At 41.1% G+C, this 7722-nt stretch overlaps 1 long non-coding RNA gene across 1 annotated transcript in view; it reads right to left on the bottom strand.

Moving 5' to 3' along the window:
• Positions 1-316: 316 nt before the first annotated feature.
• LOC115004341 (uncharacterized) overlaps positions 317-7722 on the bottom strand; it is a 75488-nt gene continuing 68082 nt past the window's right edge. The window contains exon 3 of the long non-coding RNA XR_003831835.1: positions 317-460. This is a non-coding gene — a long non-coding RNA (uncharacterized LOC115004341). The remainder of the gene's footprint in view (positions 461-7722) is intronic.

The following is a 7722-nucleotide window of genomic DNA, read 5'->3' as shown; positions in this document are numbered from 1 at the left end:
ATAATGCACCGAAAGGTCAGAGAGCTGAATTAACCAGAGAGCAATGTCACTGAAACTGGTATACATTCAGAACAGATACTTTCTGTGGTAAGGTATGTTCCCAGGCCTTCTGGTTGAAAAGCAATTTTTCTTATTTATGTTAGCCAACATTCCCTTGGTGTCTGTGAGGCCTTCCAAGCTCTAATTGTTGATCAGATGTGGCGGTTTAGGGTCACGTTTCAAAGACAAACAACAGTTAAGACTGGGATTACATGCTGTACACAAACATTTGGTTTGTTGGGCACAGTGTGTGTTTGTAGGTTTTCCAGTCTTACCTTCTTCCCACCCTGCTTTTCCACCATGTCGGTGTTGAGTGGGAAGTGGTCCAGCTGGGGGGTTTTAGAACCCCCACCTTTGGGCATCGTTCAGCTCTCCCCACGCCAAGCTTCATTCACGCTGCCATTGCATCGTCATCAACCGTCTGGAACAAAGAGAAAGAAAAATGGTGGGGGGGGTTAGCAACTGGCCACTACGTTTCTTTGAAAACACATTTACACACTGCCAGACGATGCAGCCATTAGCGGCACATCAAGCACTCTATTTTCAACCATTACACCCCTGATCTGGAGGAAGAGCAGTTGAGGGGGAGGAAAGCAGGCTGTAATTTCCAGGCTGAACCCAAAGAGCATAAGGTCTGCCCAAATACCTTTAAACATGTTAATACCAGCTAATTTTAAAGCTAGATAAACTACAATCTTTCAAAAACAACAGAGGCACACAATTTATATGAAACATACTATAACTAAAGCTGCCGGATACTAGAATTTAGGAATGACAAAAGGACAGAACATGCAAGATATTGCATAACCCCAATGTTGTGAGAATACTGACAGCTAGGAACAGCTGAGGAATGTATTCAGGAACATGACTGGCACGTCTCAACAAAAACCCAAACAGCTACTTACCGACATAGCTAGCCACCCCTTGTAATTGTGGGCTCTACCCTGTCCTGATTCATGGCATCCCTACTATAGTGAGTTAATAAGATAATCATAGCCTAGTCACAACAACAACTAGAAATCTACCTGTAATGAATGATTGGTTTTAATTATGAATTTACCGAACTGAGATCTGTACAGTTTAATGTGTGCTACTGTGTAAACTTTGTCCTTTATGCAAGTATACAACAATCCAGTGCCTTCTTTTATAAAGAGAGGCCGTTCTGCTCCACAGGGCCATGGATTAATCATACATTCCATCCCTCAATTCTCTCCTCCATAATGCACTTTTTCTTCCAAGTGCGTCCAAGTATGATCATCCTTGTGACTGACTGACTGAGTGAACAGATGAGACCATGGCTGCATCATTTTTTCTCTACTTTGAGACATTGGCACTCCTATCTTCCCTGGCGCCACTTCCATCTCCCCTCCCCCCATCCTCATTCCCTTCCCTCTGCAGTTATCCTATTCAAAGACTGCTATTTATATCCCTCTAGTCAAGTCAGTCAAGTCAAGACAGCCAGCCAGCCAGCCAACCAGCGAGGCACAGGGCTACAGAGGATGTACTGCTCTCTCTTTAACGGGTGTATGGAAAGAGAGACATGAGCAAACACAGCAAACTACAGCCCCTTCCTCTCTCCCCTGGCTCATTGTTACTCCCTCCTTGCTACTGCTCCAACCTCCCCTACCTCTGACCTCTCACCACACCAAACAAAGTGACAGGAAGGTTGACTACTCTCAGAAATAAACAAACCTTGCAGCAACACATACGCACATACACAAACACACACTGGGTCAGCTGGGCTTCTAGCAAAATAATCTCTGCACTATTTTGGGACTACTATGATGGGCAGTTATAGCTACAGAGCATTTTGCTGACATGCGGAATACAGGAAAATTATGTTTGCAAGCTAGCAGTCGCATAAAAAGGCACACACAAGAAGAGGAAACCCTGATCAAAACCACGTATGTCGTTTCCTTTGTATTTCTATCCCAATCAAAAGATGCATAACATCTGCTAACCGTGCAAGTGTGTTTCACTCAATGAAGTGTTGTTGTCTATAAACAGTTGATTCTTATATATGTGTATTTGTGTGTGCATGACTATGTACAACAATTACAACCAGTATATGAAAACAAAGTTTCTCTATATCAGAAGAATATCATATATTGTCTGGGATGAAGCCAAGCAGCACTGCATCGATCATAAGTTCTTAGAGGGGGCTTGACTGTAAACCAGCTTGTGCAGTGTAGTTAGAATAAAACAGCAGTGGTGACCAAAGACAATCTTGGGCTGAAAGCCGCAGGAGCAGAGTGCACACTATGAAAAATATCAAGAATGTTTAGCATTTCTTACATTCAGGTACACTCTTTTTACCAAGCTGTACTAATAATACAAAATAAAATTCATAAAGTTTGATTAACATTAGTCTACTGATTTTACTTTGTGCCTTTACAAGATACTGTGCAATGAAACATTGCTAACTTGACAACCACTATACAAGCTATTGCCAGACATACATTTATACATACATATTCAGTAATCTATGTAATAGATTAAGAGGTTAGACATAGTGGTGGTGAGTACAAGTGGGGGCTGATCATTATAGGCCAGCATCCTGTTTCTTAACAGCCATCATATAAAAAAACCCAAAAGACCTTAGACTCTATTTTGAGGTTTTAGTGAGGACATTTTTAACAAATACAAAATTACAGTAATATTAACTACAAGATATGATGTGTAGATATAAAATATCAATACAACATATTAAATCAGAGAACTTAAATCAACTTTAGTCCCATATTCAAACAGGGTAGTTTAGTTTAAGCTATGAGCAACGTATTGACTATTGTCTGCTGACCATTGCATCTCCTTACAACACTCATGCCCCGACAACAGAAGAAAAACAGAGGGGCAGCACTGTTGAGTTTTAATATTTTATACATGACGTCAGCCAAGTCAGACTTGGCCATGGAGGTGATGACTGCAGAAAGAAGGGGTGAGCGGTGAGCCAGAGAAGCAATCTCTTCCAAATGAAGGACAGGACCTGACACTACTACTATCCATCCCTTTCCTCTCGCTTGTATAAACACACACACACACACACACACACACACACACACACACACACACACACACACACACACACACACACACACACACACACACACACACACACACACACACACACACACACACACACACACACACACACACACACACACACACACACACACACACACCTTTCTTTTTATGTCCCCCGTTCATTTCTCTCCCTATCCTCCTGTAGCATCCTCTCTATCCTCTGAGCCACTCCCTCTGCGGTCAGATAGAGGCCAACACTTCAGCTCTTTGCTGCATACAGTGTGCAAACTCACAGATGCACGGACACACACCACAAGCACACTTACATCGGGATGTTGTAGTACCAGCTTACATGATTTAGAAAGCTTAACATTAAGGCCCGACTTCAAGACGTAAATTAAAAACCAGTATGGTAAATCTAAATCTCCCCATGGCTATGTCTAACAATTTCAGAACTGGTGAATATGTCACATGTTCACCCATTTCTGCAGCTAGTTGCTAAGATAACTAACGGTAGCCTCCAGAGTGCTTCAATGATACCATTTAAGTCCTTATAAAACTCTATTAATAGGTGTAAATGCATGCCATATTGCAATATGTGCATGCCGCTGTGGATTTATTATTTTTAAAGCATGGGAAGCTATATTTTTGTACACTGTACACATAGTTAAACATCAATATTATATTCAAAAATATTGTTATACATTATACCAAAGGAAGTCTTCTTCAAATCTTTAAAAACTGCATTAAAAACGATGTCCTCACAGCTGGAGGGCTCATGGACAAATTTCTACCATTCAGATCTTTGGCATTGCAAGAAATTCTGCTATAACATGCAGTCTGGATTATACACTGGGAAACAAAATTCAGCAATGGGAAGACACAAAGATGTAACACACACACACACACACACAGCTTTGAAAGAGGTGACGGTGCACATGTAGAGATAACACGTAGTTGTTTGCTCCAACTTCATGGCACTCCTAACTCTCATTGTACACACAGAAGCACACCTCAAATGTTCCACACTGAACAACACAGCAGCTGCATACAGGGATGGGCATGTCTGTGCTGGTGTATGTGTGTGGTGTGTGCACAAATCCCATTGACTATTGCATCAGATACAAATCAGCAGCACCCTGCTTGGCAGTCAGTCAACGGATCTCTGTGTTGGTTAACAGATAAGGCCCAGTAACATGAATGGTGAAGCAAATGTTAAAAGGGGTCAAAGTGTCCTAACCCAGAGATGTTTATGAGGCACAAAATGCAAGTTAAGTTTATACTTTAATCACCTGTCCTGCAACACAGTCAAAACAAATAAGGAGCCTGCAACTGATCTGAGATATCATAGACCACCACTTTCATTTTTATTTTTTATGTGTGATCTTAAAATATATTTTCTAAAAAGCTTTACAATGACTGCGATTGTTTTTTGACAAATAATGCAAGCGCACCTGTCTCTCTATTAAGCAACTATGTGACTGTCAGAGGAAAAACAATTAACAGTTATCAGTGTTACTACAAAGAGACTTGGAATAGAAAAATCAAAACTGGCACTGAAACGCAGCTTGAACTGAGTTAATGAGCATCCAACACGTCTGAGGTTGCAGCAAGATTTTCAGTGGCACTAGTTTATAGCTTATGCTTACAGCTAAAAACACACACTTGGCTAAATGCGTTTTCAGGGGCTTTAAAAAGCAAATGTTGTTGAGAGTCCTTTTTCCACATTCTGCACACAATAACATTCTGTTTAGACTAAGGTCTTGCATGTCTCTTAAAGCAAAGGCTACAAACATATAGTACTAATTATGTGGAAGCCACAGATACTGACACAGCTTGTTGTTGTTTTGTTAATTCAGCATCACTCACAGTTGCATGATATTATAGGTTTTAGGGAAGCTAGTAAACATATTGTTTAGCTGCCATTATTTACAAATCCGGGTCATGTCTGAAGTTAAGTAAGGCCCTGTTCAAACCTGCCATTAACGTGCATCTTTTGTGATCCGATCACAAGTGGACAGTGTACGTCAGTTTACACTAGTCATGTGCCTCCACATAAGTCTCGAGTCCGAATGGGGTCTGCGCTATAGGATCTCAATGTGTCCTCAATATGTATTGCGTCTTGGGTGTACCAAGACTGAACAGGGCCTTTTCATGAGCTGCAAGTAAAGTCTGAAAATTGTTTAAATTATTGTAGGTGCATCAAATGTAGGGGTGCAAAATGACTAAAGCCCAACCTCTCTCACTCCAAACAGATTTCTCACCATCACGCAAATCCACATCCATATCCACACCTTCCTAACAGGCTTACAGGTTTGTAATAAGGCTGGACAAAATATATATGAAATTCATATGGCATTTATCATTCATGATCAATTATTTTGAAACCGTATGGAAGGACTTATTTTTTTTTATCGATCATGATTGTGATGCAGTATTTTCTATTATTAAATACCAGAGAATGCATGCTGCAAATGTCCCATTTGTCCCCATATGACTATGCAGTGTCTTATGTAATTTTATATATATATATATATATATATATATATATATATATATATATATATATATATATATATATATATATATATATATATATATATATTTAATATCAGGATATTAATTAGTATCATATAATCCAGCTCTAGCTTGCGCATGTGTGTACCCTACAGCGCCTGTGGCAGTCTGTTGACATGCCATGCAGGAAAATGGTCTATAGAAGGACAGCAGCAGCAGCTAGCCTGTTTGGTGTGCAAATAAAGCCAACCGGGCTCGACTGCTGTATCCTGGCAACCAGAGCCCAGCTTGGCTGCTCAGTCCCTGACCTGGGCCCATTCACTTCATTATAAACCTGTGTAGAGAAAGAAGAGACCGACACATGAACGCACACGCACACACACACACACACACACACACAAACAAACATGTGCTAACGCATACACAAGTGGTGAGAGGAAAGATGCATTATGCTGGAACAGAACTGTGTGCTTAAAAAAGGAGCTGAGAAAGGAGCAGAATTACTGTGTGAAGAGCGTTTTATCAAAGAACAGTGATTATCTGTACTTCTTGAGGGTGGATATCACACTTCTTGATTAGCTTTTCAAGTTTGTTTTTGGAAAATATATGGGTTAAGTTTGTATGTCTACATACTCATGTTCCTAGAACCAGTTTTGTATTTTCAGGTAACACGTTTTTTGGGTTAAATAAAACTGTGTTAGATCTCAATCTGCCATTTATTTTCCTACTTAATAATTAACATAACAAATATGATGTGATATGAACAGCAGGTTATACACAAGGGCATCTGGAAATTACAGAATACATTTGAAATGTGACTCAGTGGGAGTGGTCCTATTATCCACAAGGCTCTAGGAGCAGAGAGAGCCAGCATGCAAGAGAGGAGTGAGATGTGGGGAGGAATCCAATCACTTGGTCTGATTTTCTATTCTGAGCACGTTCACTCTCCCTTACACCTCTCTGTTCCATCCAATAACAGCTCAGTGCTTGCTGCCTGCCTGCCTGCCTGCCAGTCTGGTAAATCATGCTGTCTTTGCCAGTGACCTCGCTAAGATAGTGGCAGGCTTGTATATGTATGCAGCTAGGCTGCAGGAAGGGCCAGAGACAATCTCGTGCTTTTTGGTTCTCTCCTCTCAATCCCTCAGCTCCATCAGCGCTCTGACTCATTCTCATTTCTTCCCCCTCTTCTCTCCGAGTACTTCTCTCTCATCTGCCTTTCTCTCTATTCTCAACATCTTTCTCCTCTCTCATAGGCCTGACATTGCCACAGCAACGTGCAAGTGCATGCACACGCACACACATTGAAAGCCTGTTGCCTAGCAACGCAGGGATGAGACAGATGCAGGCCTATCAGAGAAGCTAGTAAAAGAGCTGTGAACGGAGAGAGGGAACCTATTGATAGAAGAGTGCTTCTGCATATCAACCCCCAGCAAAGAGTATTCAATCACTTTCTGACCTTTGGATCATTTTCTGACCAAACGGAGCTGTTTTACACATTCACAGAGTCCATTGTGCTGACAGACGCCAACACAGCTACCACATAGGGGCACAGAGTTATTTGTCTAGTCACTTTGCATGAATGTTTGTACACTGCAAAAATACTCCGGACAATGACAGGAGACGTTTGCAGTAAAACTGTACTATTCCTGAAAACATTAAACCGGTCTGTAGCGATCACAATAATAATAATAATAACAACAACAACATCAACAACCACACCAGCACTTCAAACATCAGCTGAAGCCACATTATCTGCTCCAGTTCTCCGGATAGCTTGGCCTTATTTTCACATGCCCAACCCCCCTGACAGAATGGTTGTTAAGCAGGGCTGATGGAAACAACAACAGTGTTATGTAGACCCATCTTCCCATGCAGGGAATGTACCAAGGCTGATTAGGGCCACAATCACACAGAACCGAGCACAAAATGCAACAAAATAACAAGAATTTGTCTTGAAAGTGTCCTACTAACCAGACTATATTCTTAAATGGGATGATTTGAAGGGATGTTTTGTTATTTTCAATTCAAAACCAATGTTTCCAGTTAGAAATTGTTGGCACAGGCTATGAAACAGCTAGCTGGCTAGTCATTTTCAGCCTTGCCCTTAAGCTACACCCACACTGAGCAGCACACTGAATTTAG

The sequence above is a fragment of the Cottoperca gobio genome, chromosome 3, assembly GCF_900634415.1.
Source record: "Cottoperca gobio chromosome 3, fCotGob3.1, whole genome shotgun sequence".
In the NCBI taxonomy this organism is placed as follows: domain Eukaryota; kingdom Metazoa; phylum Chordata; class Actinopteri; order Perciformes; family Bovichtidae; genus Cottoperca; species Cottoperca gobio.
Note: the sequence above shows the minus strand (reverse complement) of the source record. Positions and strands in the feature narration are given on the sequence as shown.